Source organism: Benincasa hispida, unplaced genomic scaffold, assembly GCF_027475165.1.
Source record: "Benincasa hispida cultivar pf3 unplaced genomic scaffold, pf3_genome.v1.1 HicScf1312, whole genome shotgun sequence".
In the NCBI taxonomy this organism is placed as follows: Eukaryota; Viridiplantae; Streptophyta; class Magnoliopsida; order Cucurbitales; family Cucurbitaceae; genus Benincasa; species Benincasa hispida.
This window is the reverse complement of record NW_028325646.1, coordinates 1-22,873: the sequence shown is the minus strand read 5'-3', so window position 1 is coordinate 22,873 and position 22,873 is coordinate 1. Positions and strand designations below refer to the sequence as shown.

The 22,873-nt window shown below is 33.3% G+C and overlaps 2 long non-coding RNA genes across 2 annotated transcripts; both read right to left on the bottom strand.

Moving 5' to 3' along the window:
* Window positions 1–675: 675 nt before the first annotated feature.
* On the bottom strand, window positions 676–1,582 carry LOC150031297 (uncharacterized). The gene is made up of 2 exons (XR_016525949.1): window positions 946–1,582; window positions 676–847 (listed from the first exon to the last, which is right to left on the bottom strand). It is a non-coding gene; the product is annotated as an uncharacterized LOC150031297 (long non-coding RNA).
* A 6,064-nt stretch (window positions 1,583–7,646) lies between these two features.
* LOC150031296 (uncharacterized) lies at window positions 7,647–8,264 on the bottom strand. The gene is made up of 4 exons (XR_016525973.1): window positions 8,216–8,264; window positions 7,996–8,117; window positions 7,813–7,866; window positions 7,647–7,726 (listed from the first exon to the last, which is right to left on the bottom strand). It is a non-coding gene; the product is annotated as an uncharacterized LOC150031296 (long non-coding RNA).
* Window positions 8,265–22,873: the final 14,609 nt, after the last annotated feature.

Below are 22,873 nucleotides of genomic sequence, written 5' to 3'. Positions count from 1 at the left end.
ATTTGGTATACTCGTTGACTAAATTTTATCTATTAATAGTTATAAAAAAGGAGATTTTCAAAAAAAATTTAAAAAATAGGGAAACTATTTACACGAAATAATAAAATCTTAATATTCTTTATCTAGCATAGAGACTGACAGAAGTCTATCGGCATAGAAATCTATCTGTGTCTATCAATGTTTTTTTTTTACTTTTTCTGTAAATAGTTTGACATTTTTTCTATTTGGAAAATTTCTCAATAAAAAATTATTTTAGAATTTAACCTTTTTTTTTTTAATACAACAACATGGGGGATTGAGCAACTTCCAACCTATAGGAATGTTTGAGTTTTTATTTTATAATATTTTATTTTTGATCATTTGCATGTTAGTAAAAAAAAAAATATTATAAATTTGTCCTTATAAATTAATAACTATTATGTTATGAATAATTTATTTTTATTACTATTGTTAATATAAACTCTGTTTGAAGAACTACTTTATAAAATAAATATTTAGTTAGTTATGTAGGATCTGTTTGCTTGTGGAAAAATGGTTTTTTAAAAAACTTATTTTTATTTAAACATCCTTCGTGAATATTTATTAAAAAAAACATTTAAAAAGTTATTTTAAATACTTATCAAACATTTATTTTTTTTAAAATGACTTATTTTTTAAATTAAACACGTGAAAATATATTACAAACACACTTTAGTTTATTCTTATCATCAGCGTGAAGAAAATACATCAAAATTATCTCTCTGTTTAAATTTATGCAGTCAGTTCTACATATTTACATTTCATGATCCCTGTAGGACACCCTTGAAACCATACAACGTGCTTCCTTTTGCATGAACCTGTAGGAAATCTTCAACAAAATTATAGAATCTGCTAATTAGCCATAACTTGAACAGAAAAGCAAACATTTATTCTTGATTTATAAATGTGGACACAATGAGACCCTACCAAATAGTCTAGAAATCACATTATGCCCTCTCAGTGCTTGGCCACAAAACTAGACAACTCCAATCTTCAATTTCTTATTCATCTGCATCGAACTGGAATCACTTGGCACCAACATTGCCGACGGTTGGCCGAAAAGATCAGGAAACAGCTTTGTGATCTCATCTGCACGCACATATAACACACAACTCAAACACTCTAAAACCTTAAGAAGTAGCAACTGGCCTCAAACTCATTCTGTAAAACTCAAGTTCCAAACAAAAGCGAGATCTATAATCATAAGAAAAACACAGTAAAAGAATAAACAAAACTCAATGCATGTCACTACTCTTCCTTCGAGACATCAATCAACTCAGAGCTAGGAGGGCCATCGAGGATTTTGAAGGGGTTTTTGAGAATAGAGGGAAAAGGGTGAGGTTGATCGATACGGTGAGCTTGGACTTCACTATACACAGTAGAAACACGGCCGATCTCCGACGGAGAAGATGCAATGACGGGGGAAACATCGGCATTAGCGATGAAAGGTGGAGACATTGGTAGGAGAGAAATGAAAATGAAAATGGGGAGATAGGTAGAGAAATGAAAGATTGAATCAATGAAAGAAGTGGAAAATTGAGTGTTCGACAAGGTCAAGAAGATGAAGAAGGACTCGACTATAATAAGAGGAAAGAGCTTGTGGATGAAATGGATAACACTATAAGAAGGGATTTCGGTTCTCCAAAAGCTCCATATGAGTTCCTGATGTGAGGATTTGGCCAGCAAGAGACTAGAATTTTTATGGCTAAAACAACGAGAGAGAGAGGGTTTCAATGAAACGGAATTTTTCATTGAACAAATGAAAAGAGATATTTGGTCTCCAAGCGAATGTAACAAATTTAATCTACTTTAAAACACATTTGGTCTCCATGAAATTAATAAATTTGCATACAGATAAAGACCTCCACTAACATTTGATGAAAACCCAACCTTAGCAAAAAGAAAAGGCTTACAACAAATTCCAACCAAAAACACCTAGAGACTCTAGTGGAAAAGGGACAACCAAGGTAAATATTTAGAACTCGGCTATGCTCCACAAAACTTGCCACTTTAGGAGGTTTTTTGCAAGACATGGAAGGTATTAATAGTTCCCAAAGAACCAACCAAGAAAATAAATGATCTTTCGATGGGATTTTTAGTTTCCACCAAGAAGTGAGAACGTAAGAATAGCAAAACAAATAAATAGGCACTTCACAAGAGGACTGAGGACCCAGACGACTCAAAGAGAACTTTCATATAAACAAGAAAAGAATAAAAATGTACAAAATATTGAATGCAATATAACATGAAAATTGACTAATTTGAAAGTAAACAAGAAATTGAACAAAAAAAAATATAACATATTGGTGTTTCCATATATTTTGTCTGTAACTGATTCAGGTGCAGTCTGCCCATTGCTATAAGTAAACTGAAAAGTCAATGCATTTAAGTCAGATAAACATAGATACATCATTGTTGTAGTTGTCATGGATTATAAGATAAAGGTCATAATTTTCAACTAACATTTTGCAACAAAAGCATTATGCTTCATCAAAAAGTTGCATTTTTACCAATAATTTCATTTAATTAAATATAAAGGGCAGTGCAAAATAATTTTTTTTTTAAAAAAAATCACCTTAATACCTCAATCGTATTCAGGTCCACCTAGATTGTGTGACTTGCACTCATTATAAATCCTCCGTTGGCCTGTATAGAACCAAAAAAGATTATGCAAAAAGGCAAAGGAGCATGAGTATAAAATACAAAAAGTTAAAAGTGAATTTTTTTTATCCCCACTTGACATATTTAATCAATTCCAATTTTGATTTGTCAGTTACTAACTTAGGATTTTAATTTGAGATTCTATTCTGGAGATGAAAATACCCACGAACTAAAATGTCATCTCTTTTTCTTTGTCCATGCCCTATAGAATCATAAATCACAATCCTAAACAACTAATCACTCAAAGAACCGATTAAAAGAGAAATAAAATAAGTCAAAAAATAAAGATCAGCTAGTTTCAAGAAATCAAGGAACAGAAAAATCATAAACTCAAGTGTGACATAATATTTGACAAAGACTAATTCAAATATTTTTTAAAACAAGGGTAAAATAAAGAGCTAGATTTTAAGATAGAAAAAGCAAGATTTAGAGTTAATATGTGACTAAATCACGCAAATTTAATAGCCTGAAGGTAAAAGACTACTACAACTTTTTCATACCTTTTAGTGTGTTCTTCTACTCCGTAACTTGAATTGGGGAAAAAAATGAAGTGATTCAACCTAGCAAAAAAGTACATGATGAACTAACCAAATACAACAGTCGTAACAATTTTTTATATTGTTTAAACTAACATCCACACTAATGATACACACATGCAACACTAATGACCAAGTTACTTAACTAATATTTCAATATTTTAGCTTTAATGACATTTAGCTATAAACTAAATAATAATACATGAAGTATCAAATTTTAACAAAGGGCAAACAAAAAGAGAGAAAGAAATAGAAGAAAGGAGTATCAATGGAAATGAGATGAAGAAAACAGAAAAACAAAAAGATATTGAGATACAATCATATGAATGGAGAAAATTAAGCAAGAGATGGAGAAGATAGACGGAGAAACAGAGATAAAAAAAGAAAGAAAAAGGAGAAAGAAGAAAAGGATAAAGAAAGACAAGAAGAAAGAAATCAAGTGAAATACCATAAGATGGAGAGAGAAAGAACTAGCCCTTCATTTCGCCAACAAAGAAGTCATCTTTGACGATTTCTCATTCCTTCTTTGCCGAGCCGCCTCTCTTCACCATTCGAAGTACTACCTCTACCTTCCCTTTCGAGAACATACCCAGGAGCCCTCCTTTTCCAATAATTAAAAGAAATACCATAAAGCTTCATCTATGATTTTGCCGGCCGGCCCTTTACAAGACAATACTAAGCAAAAATACACACCAACAAAATTAGACATTACAATGAACTTAACACATTCCTAATAATTCATGTAAGAATGGAAACTACAAAGAATTTAGGTATCTCACTTCCAACTATGGAATTTGACCCGAGACTTCATTAAAATATCTTATCCAAATTCTGAAAAATAGGTTCGATTTTCATCAATTTGGTTGTGTAAGATACCTATATCTAGATCACCTGCTCCATTCTTTTTTTAGATTTGAACTTGCATAATGGAAGCCTAACATGCATGTTTACCAACTATGAATTTAAAAGATCTTAATGCATTTACCAACATGCATGTTTTTGAGATCTCAACTGATTTGTCTACTACCCAAGTGCTAAATATAATATGTGTTAATCACTAAATTATTAAACAGGAGCGTTTAAGTAAAACAGCAAAAGTGCAAGCACGAATAGAATAAGTACCCAAAGAAATGTGACTACCCCTTGAATTTGCCGCCCATTATATGCACCTTGTTGCATTCTCTTTTCCAACTCAATTTCATGGAAAGACATGTATAAAACAAAAAGAAAAAACAATTACTTGGACAGGAGCATTAAAGTAAAACAGCAAAAGTTCAAGCACGAGTAGTAAGTTTCATTTTCCATAACCTATCCTCATCTATAATATTTATTTTTCCATAACCTATCCTCATCTATAATATCATGGGCAAGAATTTCATTGAGTTCCGAAATAAGCTGTAGCACCTGTAGAAAGCGAGTTATAAATGATATCAGTTCAAGAATGACATATTGATCCCTTTAGACTCTCTCTTTAGACTCTTTCTCGAGTCTCTCTCGAGTAGCTCTTTAGACTCTCTCTTTAGGTTCTCCATTTTCTTTATGTTGTGCTCGACATCCCTTTAGAGCTACTCGAGAGAGAGAGAGTCTAAAGAAAGAACCTAAGATTTGAAAGAGCTAAGTTTGAATCTAGACTCGAGAGAGCAAGATTAGAACTACATAAACAAAAGATAGGAACTTAGAGATAAATTCTGTTTGCCAACCATCATCGCATGCATCCTAGAGATAGGTATGATATTATGTGGTCGCCTTATATGTGTATGTGTCATTTTTTCATCACATAAATAAGAATAGAGGCTTATGTGTAGGTCCTATAGTCTTATCGCATATATCGCATGCGTTCTAGCATTAAAAGTCGTAGCATTCGCATCGAGAGATGATTTACTATTGTATGTGTGTTGCATGATCGCATAGCATGAACGCATCCTAAGAAGTGTTAGCCGAAACTCTTCTCAACTCATTCATCGCATACTCATCGCGTCTTCTGTTTTATAACTCTTTTCGAACTCCGCTGCATTTGTTTATTTTTATTACCACAAACAACATTCCTAATAACTACTTGATTTATTTGGTTACCGCAAATTCTTCTGAGAAATTGCCACCGCATATTTTTTTCCAAGTCCGTGTGTTCGACCCTAGACTTACCAAGAAACTCAGTGGGGTTTACACAGGAATTCCACTGAGAAAACTTAAGTGCTCAACGCATTTTCATCCATAATTCCACCTCATTAAATAACGCATCAGGTGCCATGGATGGGCGGTGGAGCTGACTCTCCCGAGATTTAGCTCCGATCGTAGGCTTTGGTCGTTTCTCGGAATGGAAGAAGGAGATGAAGAATTCTCAAGCCTTCTTCTCACGCATTTGTCTGGATCGCAGGGAAAAACTCCAGATAAGTTTACATTCTGCTCACCGGCTTCTTTATATAGAGCTTGGATCGCCGACAGCATTAATGGACTGCTCTGATTCTGACATTCGCGACGCGTTAGTCCTTTCTAAATCTCTGCTGCTAATGGCGTAGTAGGTGAAATGTCAACATCAGTTTCTTATTTTCCCAAGATGTACGTTGATGCGTTCATTCCACCAACCTTGCATTGATCCCTCTATTATGCGTTATCGTGTAGCCGCAATCTTGCAGTGACCACATTCGCTTAATACCGCAACTTCGACACGGTGATCGCAATCGCTTGACGAGCGCAACTACCATGCGATGGACGCATGCCTCGCCTTCATTTCGGCTTGCCCCCACATGTGTCATGCGGACATCCAATTACGAGCAAGACGCTCTTTCTCAAACTAGACTCATACATACTTAGCAGCGGAATTGCGATCATTTATTTATGCGTTGATCCTGGCGACTTACTTTCGTTTTGGCTTGCCTCCACGTGTGTCTTGCGGACATCCAACTACAGGTATGTGTCATTCACAACTTAACTCTTATCAACATGTGTTTCTCCATTGCGTTGGCAGTGGAGTTGTTATTCTAATTTTCCTTTTTTTTTCTTCATATAGCTAAAAATAGCAAGGTTGAAAATAAATACCTCACCCCAAAATTTAAAATGCGGCAATGTCCTCCTTGCCAATAGATTGAAAGAAGTCATGCGATGTTCTTAAGAAGTTTGGTAAAGGATCAATTTGAAAGAAACCTAGCAGACCACTAACTTTTAGAAACATTTCTTGAGGTGATTGTCCTAAAAATAAGTTGACTCAAGTATATTAAAAAAAAAATAGATGCATGTGATTCATCATTGAAATCATAAATGGCAAAGAGAAAGCATGCGGCGACTTACTAAATTTATCAATGTTAAATGATTGCGGTAATCAAACTGGATGCGGTGATAAAACTTTCAAAATTAAAATACGATGCGATGGTGCAGAATTTGGAATAGAGTGAAGGAAAAATATAACCCCAAAATTTGCGCTGTCGTCGGCATTATCTGTCGATGCCTCCTTCTTTGCGGCGATCTTCCTTTGCATTCCATCAAAGAAAACATTGAGAGGGTAATGATAATAATAAAGTAGTTGTATCTTCATGCAGCGCCTCCGCAATCGTGTGCCTTGATCGTTTGCAAAGAAAACATTGAGAGGGTAATGATAACAATAAAAGAAAGCTAGCAAAATTTTTCTCGCCCCTTTTTCTTTTTTTTTTTTGAAAGACGTAAAAGCAAATATATGATAACAGGTAATAATAAGGTGATGAAAGTTCATGAAGTATTGATGCAGAAAAAGGATATTAAAAAAGAATGCATCCGTGATGAGGTCTTCACATAGTAGCTCAGGGACTACTTATTCCAAGCTGGGCCTTTAACGTCCACGGTGGCATTTTCTTCTTCTCTCGTTCTTCCAGAATCTTGACTGTTTTAATCCGGAGCTTTTCTCGATTGATGTTTATTATGATTTCCTCTTTGTGTACATTACCAATCATTTTTTTAATATATCTGCATAAACATCAGCAGAGCCTATTAAGAGTCTCATCTCATGAATGCGATATTCCATTTTTTCCTTGAGTTCTTGAAGAAACTACTTCAACTTTGAAAGAGTCACCAAAGTTCAGTCCAAACGAAATATGAATTCTAAAGCAGTTACAAAGAGAAATGAGTACCTTGCAAGCAGAATCAAATCCAAAACTTTTGGTGACCTCTTTGAATTTGAGATCACCATCAATAGTTTTGGGCAACCAATCACCCGGGTTCAAATTCTTACTCCTAATTTGAAAACAACAGATAGAAGGGAAATATAAATAACAGAGTCTTGCACACACAAAAAATGGTACCCTAGAGTAATTAATTACTCAACCTTATATTTCTGCAATAAAAATAACATATAATAGCTTATCTATGACAATGAAAGTAAGAAAGAGAAAGCAAAAAGGAGGGAGGCAATAAATAAATTTCATAGTTCTGAAAAATACATAAAGTTTTCAGCGAGGAGACAAACATTTGTGTTGGAATCATCTCCACCAATTGACAAGGCCATCCAAATCAAGCTTCTTAGCAGTTTCTTCAGCTTGCTTAAACTGGAAATAGAACCGAACAGTCAATTAATGCCTTGACTACAACTAAGACATCTCAAAATGAAAATTCTGGGAAGAAAGAATTTCACCTGATCTAGTGTTTCAATCTTATCCCTCCCACTACATATCATATCAAAACCACCCTAATAAAACAAAAATGCATTTAAATTAAGAATTGCATTCAAATGGCAATCACTTCGAATCAAGACTGCACATATTCACACTAATAATTCTAACAAGTGAAAGCTAGAAATCCCTTCAAGAAAATTAACCTGATTGCGATATGGGTAGATAAATTATGCAGTTAGTTCTACATATTTACATTTCATGATCCCTGCAGGACCACCCTTGAAACCATACAACGTGCTTCCTTTTGCATGAACTTGTAGGTAATCTTCACCAAAATCATAGAAGCGGCTAATTAGCCACAACTTGATCAGAAAAGCAAACATTTGTTCTTGATTTATAAATGTGGACACAATGAGACCCTACCAAATAGTCCAGAAATCACATTATGCCCTCCTAGTGCTTGGCCACCAGACTAGACAACTCCGATCTTCAATTTCTTATTCACCTGCACTGAACTGGAATCACTTGGCACCAACATTGCCGATGGTTGGCCGAAAAGATCAGGAAACAACTTTGTGATATCATCTGCGCGCACATATAACACACAATTCAAACACTCTAAAACCTTAAGAAGTAGCAACTGGCCTCAAACGCATTCAGTAAAACTCAAGTTCCAAACAAAAGCAAGATTTACAATCATAAGCAAAACAGTAAAAGAACAAACAAAACTCAATGCATGTCACTACTCTTCCTTCGAGACATCAATCAACTCAGTTACCAAACAGAGTAAAAAAAAAACACGTTATGAAGGCTAAAAACTCCAAAACAAGAAGAGAAAGTAAATGATCTATGGATAATAAACACTCGGATTGCCAGCGGCAGAGCTAGGAGGGCCATCGAGGATTTTGAAGGGGTTTTTGGGAATAGAGGGAAAAGGGAGAGGTTGATCGATACAGTGGGCTTGGACTTCGATATACACAGTAGAAACAAGGCCGATCTCCGACGGAGAAGATGCAATGACTAGGGAAACATCGACATTAGCGATGAAAGGCGGAGACATTGGTAGGAGAGAAATGAAGATGAAAAAGGGGAGATAGGTAGAGAAATGAAAGATTGAATCAATGAAAGAAGTGGAAAATTGAGTGTTCGACAAGGTCGAGAAGATGAAGGACTTGACTAGAATAAGAGGAAAGAGCTTGTGGATGAAATGGATAACACTCTAAGAAGGGATTTTGATTCTCTAAAAGCTCCATAAGAAAAAGGCAAAGATGGAGGATTATTATTCAACTAGGGATTCTTTTTAAATTATTTATTTAAATTTTGGAAACTTCAACTTATACTTATATGTATTTGTTTTTTTTATTTATTAATAATAATAAAGTATTTTTAATCATTTCAAAATCACTCTTACGTTACTTTTACTACTAAGAGGTGGTCGAGACCATAAGATTATAATAACTATCTCTTGTTACAGTAAATACTATTTCAAAATTCTCAATTAGCTACAGTAAACACTATTTCAAAATTCAATTTGCTAAAATATTTACTATTGACTATAATTTTTACTATTTTACATTCATCATTTTTTTTTATTGTTTTCTACAGTGTTTACTATTTCCTTTTCAAACTAAAATAGTTTACATCTTAAACACATATTATAATAAGCTAGGAGTATAATAACTAACTACAGGCTTCAAACGCCCCTTAAGTAATTAAAATTGGTGCAATTACAAATATGATTCAATCATAATAGGTTTCAATCGTAAATATAATTTGATTGCTTTTAGTCTACTTTTACCTAAAGAAAACGTAAAAAATCAATAGTAACTTGAAAAGTAAAGTCCATTTGATTATGTTTGTTGTTGTTTACTTTCGTAATCGTAATAAATATGGGCCCACTTTCAAGTCTTAAACGCAATCGGATTGGTTACAAATTTGATAGTAAACTCACATTTCATTGGTTATGAAACATAGGTAAAGAACAATATACGTAATTAAATAAGACCCAATTTTTAGATTCTCATTGATGAATTACGTTTTCCCTTAAAACATATAGATTGTACTCTCAATAAATCTTTAACTTAGTTAGGGGTGTTAGTTTATTGTTAACTTTAACAAAAAAAAAAAAAAAAATCAAAGAAAAATATACTAATCAGTTGACTCAGAGTTAAGTTTGACTGAAATTTTGGAAAGTTAGAAGTTTATTTTTAAGGCAAATAAATGAAATATATATTAGGGTTGGGTTCATAGTAAATAATCTAAAAAGTTGGCAGCTAAAAGTAAAATAGTAGTTGTGAAAATATTAAAGATGAACTAAATAAATGAAGGTCTAATGATCCAATTAGAATAAATTTGAACTAAGTTTGAAAAATTAGAAAATATAATACTATTCGAACTCGAAAAAAATAAGGCTGGATTAGTGATAATAATAACCTTTTGACCATACCCTTTGTCTAAAAAATAATCACATACTTTTTTTCTTCAAATAATAATAATAATAATAATATATTTTCAAAAGTTGCATTTTAGTCTTCAATTATCATATTTATTGTTTCAAAACTAATCTCGAATGAGAAATTCTTTAGAATTTCAAATAGAAATCGAAATCCATAATGACGTAGCGATGACCTTAATTAATGCGGTGGTCTAAATTTTCGTTCTAGATCGATATTACATCATTTCATCTATCGATTTTGTCCAACATTCTGAAGAATTTCTACTCATTGATATTTTTTAAGGAAAAATACATATTTCTTTCCTCGATTTTGAAATAGTTTCAAAATGTTACATTTTTAGTCCTCAAGTTTTGAGTATAGTTTTGAAATCCCTAACTATGTTTCAAAATGTTACAATTTTACCACTGAGATTTAAAATTTTGTTTCGATTTGGTCTCTATATTTCAAGACATATACTTTTAACCTCAATTTTTCATTAAATGCTCATTTTTAGTCATTGGCATTAATGTCTATTAATTAATTTAAAATAGTTATGAAGTGAATTTAAAATTTAATACAGATAAAGATAGTAAAACTTAACTAATTGTAATTCTTTGTATTCTTTTAAATTAAGTAATAAACATTAACACCAAATACAAAAATTAAGTAGTTAGTAAAAAATCGAGGTTAAAAATGTAAATCTTGAAACGTATGGATCAAATAAAAACAAATTTCAAATCTCAAGAGTAAAATCGTTACATTTTGAAACCTAAATCCTAAACCTTAAATCAAATTCATAACTTAAAGATTAAATAGATGACATTTTGAAATCTACAAACCAAAATAAAAACTAGACATAAAATCTATAGACTAAAAAATATTTTTTCTATATTTTAAACGATGAGAAAAAGTTCAAAGGATAATGTAATTTTTACAATAATATATATGGATATTTCCTACACAAATAGCATAAGAATATATGTAATTTAACTAAAATTTAAACTAAACAAGACATAGAGGGAAATAAAAGGAATGTAAAAAAAATAATCAGAAAAAGAAAAAAGAAAAAAAAGGAATTTTTGTTGTTGTCATTTTAGAGTCAAGAGCGTGTGATAAAAGACAAAAGACATGCGTGTAAATTCTTCATTACATTTTCCTATGAATTTTGTTAAGTAGTCGATGCGCCTTTCTTTTGTTAAATCAATATTAGTTCATATATTTAAATTACGTCACCTTTTATTAAATCAAGATAAAAGACAACAATATTGGTTCGAAAAATGAACTAAATCATATTATTAACCTTAAAAGGATATATATAATAAAAAAAAAAAAAAAAAAAAAAAAAGAGCGAGAAACAAAAAAAATAGTAATTAAATGTTTTTGTTTTTTTAGGAAACAATAAACAACAAACCTGAAATTTTCAAATGCAAGGATTGCAGAACTTTTATTCTAAAGATTTAGATTTAGCGATATTTTAATTCATAAATTTTCAAATCGACATTTTAACTCATAATCATAATGTTTGAATTTAATAGCATTTTAGTAACTTGTAAGGTTTTCAGTATCAGTGTGGTTAATGAGAGCTAACGTGGCAATTTATTTTTAGATTTAAATTCTATTTTGGTCCTTAAGCTTTGTATCTTATTTTATTTCTAAAACAAAAAGGTATCAACATCACAACAATTAAAAAGTACAATCTCACATTAGGTTAATAAAATTGAGTAGCCGTGAAGTGCTCTGTTTTTTTACAGATGAAGCAACAAGATGGGCTTTATTATTGATATTATTTATTTATTTATAAATATATATTTTTAAAAAAGTGGACATATTTGAACTTGAAATACTGGTAATGTCAATAATTCATGAATATATTAGCACATCAGAACTATTTTTAGTTTCAATTTCATTAAGCAAAATGCTTACAGTGGTAATATTTTCTTGTAGATCGATCAACCATCACATGACCAATCATTTCTGAATATATCTGCATAAATATCAGCAGAGCCCATTAAGAGTCTCATCTCATGAATGCGACATTCCATTTTTTCCTTGAATTCTTGAAGAAACTACTTCAACTTTGCAACAGTCACCAAAGTTGAGTCCAAACGAAATATGAATTCTAAAGTAGTTACAAAGAGAAATGAGTACCTTGCCAGCATAATCAAATCCAAAACTTGCGGGGACCTCTTTGCATTTGAGATCACCATCAATAGTTTTTGGGCAACCAATCACTCGGGTTTTCAAATTCTTACTTCTAATTTGAAAACAACAGAAAGAAGGGGAATACAGATAACAGAGTCTTGCACACACAAAAAAATGGTACCCTAGAGTAATTAATTACTCAACCTTATATTTCTACAATAAAAATAACATATAATAGCTTATCCATATATGACAATGAGAGTGAGAAAGAGAGAGCAAAAAGGAGGGAGGCAATAAACAAATTTCATAGTTCTGAAAAATACCTAAAGTTTTCAGTAAGGAGATCGGCATTTGTGTTGGAATCATTTCCACCAATTACAACAAGTGTCACACCCTTCCCCAGACCATTCTCTTAACCTAGGAAAGGGTGTGACTGTAGTAGTTATCAACCCTTTTGTTGACACTTACTGCCTAAAAACTATTTGCAGAAATAACTCTGATACCAATGTACCAATTGAACGGTCAACTAATTAAGTAGACCCATTTTATTTTACAACAATGTAACATTTATACAACTCGAGGACTTAATTACAAATTTACAACAACAACTGCATAACCTTCCGGAAGTGTAACTGTGGCACGTGGCAGACATTGACCTTAGTAGCTACCTGGAATCTCCTCACCTTTCGCTACCTGGGAAGAAAAAGAAAAACATTTTGAAAGCATGAGCTACAAAGCTCAGTGAGTGACCAGAAAGCTGATTTTTATCAAAAGAACTGCCCCACATTTGAGTATTTTTGCTTAGATACCTTTTCAATTGTGTCCTTCAGTATCGAGCTACTCAGATACCTTCTCAAATGTCCTTCGGTATCGAGTTTCAAGTAAAACTAGTCATATAATGACTTTCTTTAATAAAACGTAGAAAACATGTCTTTATCTAAAAGATCTTTCTTTAGCACATGGTTTCTTAAATTTTTTTAAATATTTTAGTCACTCACCTTGATCGTTTAGGAATTCCACCTAACAAGCCACATGTCCGAATGACATCCTCCATGAGTTCATCCTTCTTATGCATCCACAAACCCTTGGATGTTCAACGCATATTAGGCAATCAACGCATAGTCCATACTCAATTCATATCCTATAATCAATGCATAATAAGCCAATTTATTACCATCGCAATCCACTTAGCCATTGCAAGAGCTAGCCATCACCAATGCATAGGATGGCCACTCATCCTCGACGCATGGCTCACTAGGTATCACCGCAAGGCATGCTCGGCATGGGCACATGGTGCTTGGCATAGGTGCTAGCCGCTTGATGCATGGGCATGTGGCTTAGGTGTTGGCCACCGACGCATGGGCGTGCTTGGTTGCATGGGCATGGCCGTTCGACAGTGCGCTCGCTGCATAGGCATCGACACATGGGCATGGCCGCTTGGCAGGATTGACAGTGCTCGACGCATGGCGCTTGGAACATGCATAGGCGCTTGGCAGTGCCCGACACTTGGGCTGGGTACATCGACGCATGCTTGGGCAGTTTGGCCGAAGGTGCTCGATGCATGGCTGGGCATCTGGCCAAGGCTGCTCGACGCATGATTGGACATTTGGCTGAGGTTGCTCGACGCATGCCACCCTCCAGCCCTCGTGCCATCCCAATGCCTCATCCTCGGCTGCCATCCTTCAACCGCCTGCCACCTTCAATACATCCTTCCATTTTCCTTCCTTCAGCCACATGTCATCCACCAACAACCCTTCCAACGCATCCCACACAACCATCTTCCTTCACCAACGCATCCTTTCAACTTTCTTCCAACGCATCCATTGAGTCTAATGCGTTGGTCTAACCTCCAAGGCATTCATCACTCCCACTTTAAATTCTCCCTTTGCCCAAGTAATCTTTCCAAGATCTTATGGCCAATGCATAGCTTTGCCTAGTCCAACACTTAGTCAAATTTTCATCAATTTAAGCTTAACTCAACTACTCAAGGAAAATTTATTCAACACCTATAAATTTTCCTTCACTTTAACATAGGATTTAACTTAGTTAATTTCCTTAACCACCTGCTTAAGTAGGAATAATGGAAATTCGAGTTTCATAACAAGGCCATCTAGATCAAGCTTTTAAGCAGTTTCTTCAGCTTGCTTAAACTGAAAATTGAACCGAACCGTTAATTAATGCCTTGACTACAACTAAGACGTCTCAAAATGAAAATTCTGGAAAGAAAGAGTTTCACCTGATCTAGAGTTTCAATCTTATCCCTCCCACTTCATATCATATCAAAACCACCATGATAAAAGAAAAATGCATTTAAATCAAGAATTGCATTCAAATGGCAATCACTTCCATCAAGACTGCACATATTCACACTAACAATTCTAACAAGTGAAAGCTAGAAATCCCTTCAAGAAAATTAACTTGATTGCGATATGGGTAGATAAATTGTGCAGTCAGTTTTACATATTTACATTTCATGATCCCTGTAGGACCACCCTTGAAACCATACAACGTGCTTCCTTTTGCGTGAACGTGGTTACACTCTTTACCCCCACGTGTGCCATGTGGGCATCCAACTTCAATTGTGTTCCATATTCAACTCAACTCTTATCTTGCTTGATTTCGCTTGCGCCGGACAGAGGAGTTGCACTTATGCATTGATCCTGGCGACTTATTATCGTTTTGGCTTGCCTCCACATGTGTCACGCGGACATCCAACTATGGGTAAATGTCTTTCAAAATTTAACTCTTATCAACATGAGTTTCTCCATTGCGTTGACAGTGGAGTTATTATTCTAAAAAACTCGCTTCACTTTTTTTAAGGTTTTTTTTTTCAAATGATTGCAATGCACTGAACGCAATTCTCCGAGACCACTGCCACCCTCAAACTTAGAGGTTGGCAGCGTTCTCACCGCAAAGCTAAAAACAAACTCGTAAAAATGCGATAATAAACATTTGAGCGAAGGTTTGCACAAAATAAAACTTAAGACTTTCAAAATTTGAAGAAACTATTAAAAGTAAGGAGCACCTTGCGATGCTTAGTTAGAAGATGTGGTGAATTATATGTACCATCATAGAAACATCGCAAAGGAATGTAATTGGGAAAAAAAAGAATTTCAAAAGGATAATAAGAAAAGACCTTAGGTGGAATAACGCATGCGATTATGCGTTGGAATCCATGCGATCGAAGCCATGTGTAGAAGGATGAAAGGAATTCTTCCGTTGTACTGTGCACCGAGGAGACTTATTGTTGCACCTACAAAGAGCAAACGCACTATAACCAAGGAAGCGACTGCATATCTAAAATAACAAAAAAATAAAAATAACCTGAACTAAGAAAGCAAGGTAAAGATAGAATAGAAGACGTCCCTGAAAAAAAATAGGAGTGTTGACACCGTAAGGAGTCTTCCATGCAGGAGATTACTCTCAACTGCTTGGGTCAAGGAGCTTATCCTGACCATTGGAACTTCCGGCAATCGTTGGGCGCATGTTGGCCACTATGTACTTAGAATTGCCTTCAGCTCTTGCGACTGATTGCCCTTCTACCTTGGGGTCAATACTGGCTTTCGGCGCATCGCCTACACTTCAATACTGGTTGCACAAGCTGCAATACTACCAAGATAAAAAGGTTTTCTGTAGAGACACAAAACTCAACAAACAATTAGCTATCAAATCCCAGGCAACGGTGCCAAAAACTTGATGACAGAAAATTAGATGTCAATTACTCGACAACTAAAATTTGGTGAAACGAAATATGCGATGCATGTCTTAAGGTATGCATTGATTATCATGCGTTGTGGTCATGCGTTGGAATGAACTATGCGTTAACGAATGTATGCAATGACTATGCATTTCTATCACAAGTTTTCTTACACTCATGCCAAGTATAACGCGAACGCAAGTTTCTCAGGTGATCTAAAGTCGAACACAGGGACTAGCTAAGATGAATGCGGTAATGTGCATGCGGCAGTTAAATAAAAGAATGATGGAGGGGTTGCTAAGCTAACACTATTCCTACTCCTAACTAAAAGACAACGCGATGTGAATAAGAATGAGAGGAAAAGACACGACAACTATTGACAGGAAGTAAATGGATGGAAAAATAGATAAAATGTGGAGATGTCTTCATTGCAACCCTTAAGAGTGATCGCAAGGGCAACCTTAGTCAACGCAAGCCATACGATCAAGCTACACACACTTGAGCCTAACTCTAGGACGTATGCGATGTATCTGCAATAGTGCCAGGAAGCCTATGCCTACCTAAATCTCCATAACCCCCTCACATGCTCTCGTCATATGAGCGTGATGGCCACATACCACTGTATCCTACTTCCTGGATGCATGCAATATCCTCTCCGTAGGGTGCATACGCTGTGTGATTGCAAACGAAGCTTATTTCTAAGTTTCCCATTCTTGCTTATGCGTTCCAAACCACTCTCCCGAGTCTTAGATTTGAATTTTAGACTACTCTCTCAAGTATTCCTAAATGATGAATGAAGCACTCATAAGACAAGGTAACCGCATAAACTTTGCTGACATAAGATTATTCCTATCTCTAGTGAACAATAGCTTACATTGCTTAATGCGACCAACTACTTACCCTCCCGGGCAGTTAGTTGTTGTTGACTTTACTCATAGACAAGCGTTGCATCCACCTATAGACAGACGTAACTATAGCTTCACACTAAGCAAATAAGGTTTTCTCACACACTCGCACAACTCTTACCCTTTCGATGATTTGCTACATGTTTCATATCTCTAATCCGCATGACTAAGTATGCGATACTCTAGCAATCTCACTAAGTGATGCAATGAAAGTTAAAGATGCTAAGTAAAGAAAGATGGAGATAGAATCGAAGGAAACAAAAAATGCATTGAACACATCATGTATTAATTCCTTAATCACAAAATTTCATACAATACAATATAAGAAAAAGGAAGAAAACGAAATGACCAGCTGGAAGCAATGACTTGCTTCCAGCGGATGTGCGTCAAGGCTGCCAGTGGTACCATGGATGGGTGGTGGAGCTGACTCTCCCGAGATCTAGCTCCAATCGAAGGCTCCGGTCGTCTGTCGAAATGGAAGAAGGAGATGAAGAACTCTCAAGCTTTCTTCTCACACATTTGTCTGGATCGAAAGGAAAAACCCTGGATAAGTTGAAATTATGTTCATCGGCTTCTTTTTATAAAGCTTGGATCGCCGACAGCATTAATGGACTGCTTTGATTCTAACATTCGTGGCGCGTTGTTCCTTTCTGAATCTCTGTTGCTAATGGTGTGGTAGGTGAAATGTCAACATCAACTTTTGATTTTCCCGAGATGTACGTTGATGCATTAATTCCACCAACCTTGCGTTGATCCCTCTATTATGCGTTATCGTGTAGCCACAATCTTGTAATGGCCGTATTCACTTAATACCGCAACTTTGACACGATGATCGCAATCACTTGACGAGCGCAACTCCCATGCGCTGATCTAAGTGTCTCACCTTCGTTTTAGCTAACCCCCACGTGTGTCATGCGGACATCCAACTACAAGCAAGACGCTCTTTCTCAGACTAGACTCATACCTACTTGGCAGCGGAGTTGCGATCATTTGTTTATGCGTTGATCCTGGCGACTTAGTTTTGGCTTGCCCCCACGTGTGTCATGCGGACATCCAACTACAGATAAGTGCCCTTCACAACTTAACTCTTATTAACATGAGTTTCCCCATTGCGTTGGCAGTGGAGTTGTTATTCCCAAAAAAAAAATTTCTTTTTCTTTTTTTTCATAGATCTAAAAATAGCAAGGTCGAAAATAAATACCTCACCCCCAAATTTAAAATGTGGCAATGTCTTCATTGCCAATAGATTGAAAGAAGTCATGCGATGTTCTTAGGAAGTTTGGTAAAAGGTCAGTTTGAAAGAAAGCTAGTAGACCACTAACTTCTAGAAATATTTCATGATGAAAGTTCATGAAGTATTGATGCAGAAAAAGGATTTTCCTAAGGATTGTGTCCCTTATGAGGTTGAGTCACATAGTAGCTCAGGGACTGCTTATTCCAAGTTGAGCCTTTCACGTCCACGGTGGCTTTTTCTTCTTTTCTCGTTCTTCCAGAATATTGATTGCCTTAATCCAAAACTTTTCCCGATTGATATTCATTATGATTTCCCCTTTGTGCACATCAATTTGAGTGCGACCGGTCGAGAGAAATGGTCGTCCCAATATGATGGGCACAAGTTTTGGGTTGGGCTGATATTATAAGCCTTTGGGCTTAAAAATGGCAGTTTCATTGTTTTTTCATTTTAATTTTGCAGGTCCATTGTCTTAAACGTGTCGCAGTCGTGCCCTTCAAGTGTCCAGCTGTGAAGTGCTCTGTTTTTTTACAGATGAAGCAACAAGATGGGCTTTATTATCGATATTATTTATTTATTTATAAATATATATTTTTAAAAAAGTGGACATTTGCATGTTAATAAAAAAAATTTGATCATAATATTTTATTTTTGATCATTTGAATGTTAATAAAAAAAATTTAAAATATTATAAATTTTTCCTTATAAATTAATAACTAGTATGTTATGAATAATTTATTTTTATTACTATTGTTAATATAAACTATGTTTGAAGAACTACTTTATAAAATAAATATTTAGTTAGTTATGTAGGGTCCGTTTGCTTGTGGAAAATGGTTTTTTTAAAGACTTATTTTTATTTAAACATCCGTCGTGAATATTTATTAAAAAAACATTTAAAAAGTTATTTTAAATATTTATCAAACATTTAATTTTTTTCAAAATGACTTATTTTTTAAATTAAACACGTGAAAATATATTACAAACACACTCTAGTTGATTCTTATAATATTCATCAGCGTGAAGAAAATACATCAAAATTATCTCTCTGTTTAAATTTATTATCATAATGGCTCTAAAACATGAAGTTTATGATAAGTGTAAATAGTTTTTGAGTTGAGTTTAGTCAAGGGCAACATATCGGTCAATGAATTTATTTTATTATTTTTCAGTTTAACTAAATTTACTTGTTTTAAATAAAAATTAATTTAATTATTTATTATAAAATTTCCATTAGATATGAGTTTACAAAACTTTTCAATTAAACACAAGTTTGTTTGGGTGTGTTAATACACACAACACTTTCAAAATAGTGAACCCAATCCATTGTAATAGTTCCCGATTTATTCGATCCTTTTTAAAATTTACAGATATAGTAGACACAAAAATTGATAGTTTAGAGTCTATTAAATATAAATATAATTTTATATTAGTTAATTTAAAAAGAACAAAAATAAAAGTAATTGGACATAAATTAAAAAGGAATGTATTAGACATTTTTTAAAGTTTATTTAGGAACCCATTGAACTAGACGACTTTTTAAAGTTAAGGAACTAAATATATATATAAAATAAAAGTTTAGATAGTTAAACTTTAATTTAATCTTTATTATACCCAAAAATAAAAATAGAATATAATTTAAGTAGAGTTTGCATCTTTGCTTCAATTATATTTTAGGTATTAACATTTTGATTGTTGTTGTATGATTTTTTTTTTTTTTTTTTTGAATAGGTATTGTAATTATAGTGCAGGTGGGGGAAGCGAACCTCGAACCACGAGGTTGATAATATGAACATTATGCAAGTTGAGTTACGCTCTTGTTGGCATTGTATGATTTTCTTGCCAGTGCAGTTTTTAGTATAATTAATGTATATATAGGATCTAAACCTCCAACCTCTAAAAGAAAAGTTTTTATTTAAAACAATTTTTACATGAATTATGAGTAAATGAACGAAGTTGAAGGAACTTGTAATTTAGCCATTTGCCGAACTAGATTGTAAAAAAAAAAAAAAAAAAAAAAAAAAAAAAAAAAAAAATCAACATTGAAGACTCAACGATTACACTTTTGAAATCATATACACAAATAAAAATGCACTAACAAAATGTGTTTTTTAATTTGCTTTTAAATGTTGCAATGTCGACTATGTAATTAATATTGATGAAAGTTTATCAATAATTATACGTACGAGACTATGATTTTATATCGTATTACAATAAAGAGGAGAGAACCTTATAGTCTCAGATCAAGACACAAACAAATTATAACCACAAAAACTATAAGTGAAAGATAAAGAAATACAATCTAAACTCGCCTAAAAAATAGGAAATACTTATAACATTTTTTTTTCTAAAAACATGCTCATTAAATACAATTAAATACATGCTCATTAAATACAATTAAAAACATGCTCATTACCTTCTAATATAATTTCATAGCCATCTTTTAAAAAAGGAAAAAAAAACTTCTTATAGTATTTAAAATTTAGATTTCAAAAGCACATTATAAAAAGTAAAAAGAAAAAAAGGAAAGGAAAGGAAAGAAAAACTAAAGTCTCAATTAAAAAAAAAAAAATTAGAAAGAAACAAAAGAACTGGTTTATCCAAGCAAGAAACCAAACATCCCCACAAATTTTGGGCCTTTTGGGCCGAAATGTATAGCTCTTCCAGGAAAGGGGAAGAAAATTCCTTGAATTTGGACTTTAGATTATTCGCATCATTGACTATTTTGCCATTTCTTTTAATAGTTTGAAAGGGTAATTTGAAATTTGGTTTAAATATTATTTTGCTTTTTGTACTTTTAGTGCTCATTTATTTTATTCTATATGCTTTCAACCTTGATTCATTTTGGTGCTTTCAAAATATTTGTTTTGGTATTTTAAAAAGTGACCATTTTAGTGTCTTCATTTCCATTTTTATTTTATTTGTCCGGGTGAAAATGGTTACTTTTTAGAAGTTTAAGGATAAAAAAGAACAAAATTTGAAAGCATAAAGACCAAAGTGAACATTTTAAAAGTCCAGGGACCAAAATGAAACAAAGTTGAAAGTATAAAAACCAAAATAAACATTTTAAAAGTACAAGGATTAAGATGAACAAAAGTAAAAATATAAGGACCAAAATAGTATTTAAACTCTTGAAGTTCTAACCTTTTAGTCGTAGATACATGACTGAACTGTCTCAATTATTTTTTAGAACTTCGTTTATTCGAGGTGATCCCTAAAACAATAATAAGAATAACCCTGAATAATGAATTGATAATCAATCCCAAGAATGTTAAATAAATTTGGCTTGGAAAGTTTGATCAAAGATAAAAAAGAAAGGAGGACTTATTTATCTTTAAGATTTGGAAGTCTCCCGATCAAACTAGATTGAAAGTTTTAGGCATTTTAAACATAAGAATACAAAAGAAACACAAAAGCTTGAGAAATTAAACTCTATAATAAAATCATTCTAATTTCAATTCTACTTCAAATGTGAAAAATACAAAACAATTTAAACTAAATGAAATGTCACTATGAAAGAACACAACCTCTCACCTATATAATCGAGGTCCAACAAAAAACTCTTCAACTCCATACATGGACGTTTATAAATGTAAATACATGAAATTAAGTCGGTACATAAGGCATTAAGGATGCGGATGAATTTGGATTTTCATTTTCACAACATCTCTTAGGTGGCCTTAAACCTAAAAGATTACAACTCTTCGCCATAATTTGGAAACTTACTTTGGATGTAAACATTTAATACTTCAACAAGACTTTTAACTCTAGCTCTTGTCATTGTCATTTATTTCCTTATCACTAGGTAGAGAATTCAAATCTTCAACATCTTGGTCGAAGAACAAATCATGGATTAAATTTGGATTTTTGAAAGTACATTGTCTAAATTATTAGATATTAAAGTTTAGAGGTTAAAATGTTACTAAAATTAATGTACAAGTACCTTTAAGAAAAATTGTGATGTATAGTAACAACAAAAAATTTGCTAATGAAAAATACCTAAACTATTGAAGTATTTGCAAAAATGACTAATTGGATATTTGTAGTTGAGATGAAGAAATTTCTTTTCATTTATATCCCTAGTATATCTATGTATTTACTTAACAATATCAAAAAAAAGTTGACAGTTTTTTTTTTAATTAAAAAGATAAAAAAAAGGGTTATTATTACCTCGCCCTAACTTTTTTTTTTTTTTCTGATATTTTTTATGAAAACATTAGTGTAATGACCCGACATTTCACTCTGACAAGAGTCGTTACTCTTACATGCATATTTACATTCGAAACATTCTGATCAATAAAGTAAAATATTTATTGAAACAGAGATAACTATTTCAAATCAATTTATTAAATCTGTAAAATAAACAAGTAGATAAAAAACCGAATCTCTAAACACAACTAAGAAAAATAAAAAAAATAACATCAAATTATTAAATTTTTTGTCTAACAACAAGTTCAAAACATTCAAACAACTGGAAAACATACACTCAGCGGAAGCGGTTTTCATGTTTCATTAATTAACCACTCAAGTGGTCGTCTAGTGAATGTTTTAACCTGTCCTAACATGGAGCTGTAATATGGTGTGAACTCATCGGTCCATAGATCTATAACATAATTGCGAACTCATTAGTTTTCGGAGCTATAATGTAATTGTAAACTTGTCAGTTCACGA